Source organism: Austrofundulus limnaeus, unplaced genomic scaffold (genome assembly GCF_001266775.1).
Source record: "Austrofundulus limnaeus strain Quisiro unplaced genomic scaffold, Austrofundulus_limnaeus-1.0 Scaffold2894, whole genome shotgun sequence".
NCBI classification, from domain to species: domain Eukaryota; kingdom Metazoa; phylum Chordata; class Actinopteri; order Cyprinodontiformes; family Rivulidae; genus Austrofundulus; species Austrofundulus limnaeus.
In genome coordinates this window covers 1,060-1,708 of record NW_013955296.1, presented here as the reverse complement: position 1 = coordinate 1,708, position 649 = coordinate 1,060, and the positions used below count along the sequence as shown (strand labels likewise).

Below are 649 nucleotides of genomic sequence, written 5' to 3'. Positions count from 1 at the left end.
GAGGAGAGTAGAGCGGACACTTGGCGGAGCTGCTGATGCTCTGACCCGGTCGGGATGGACCCGTTGGACGGTTTCGGTTCTCCGCGACACGAGGACATGGCGGCGGCGGACAGCGCGGACGGTCGGACCGCCTGGGCGCGTTTCTCCTCCTGGTTGGAGTGCGTGTGTGTCGTTACCTTCGACCTGGAGCTCGGACAAGCCATCGAGGTGTGTTAGCTTAGCGTCGCTACCGTCAGCTGCCAATTTCCGCTGAAAAAAGTCGAGTTTCTAATATAACGGGTCCTGTAGACAAACGCTGTGTGCTACACAAAAACTGTTTGAGTGGAAAATAAATGAAAGTGTGTTCGTATATTCGGCACTGATTAAGGTTTTAACAAAAAGTCAAATCGGGTTGTTTTGTCACATTGTTTCCTTGTATATCTGTAGTTTAAGCATCCACCAGTCGTTAAATCTGGATAATTTTAAATGGAGTTTGGTGAGGTAATATTCTCAGGAGCATTCAGACAACAGGTGATCAGTAATTTCACCTGTCTACATATTTAACCCTTTGTTTAAAAAACTGTTAGACAGAAACAACTCAGACTGAAATATAAACCAGTGTTTTTTAATTCAGCACTGTTTTGGTAGAAAATTATATTACAATTTATAT

At 44.7% G+C, this 649-nt stretch overlaps 1 protein-coding gene across 1 annotated transcript in view; it reads right to left on the bottom strand.

The window, feature by feature from the left end:
* lta4h (leukotriene A4 hydrolase) overlaps positions 1-649 on the bottom strand; it is a gene marked incomplete in the record, with an annotated part of 8,491 nt that overhangs the window by 6,918 nt on the left and 924 nt on the right.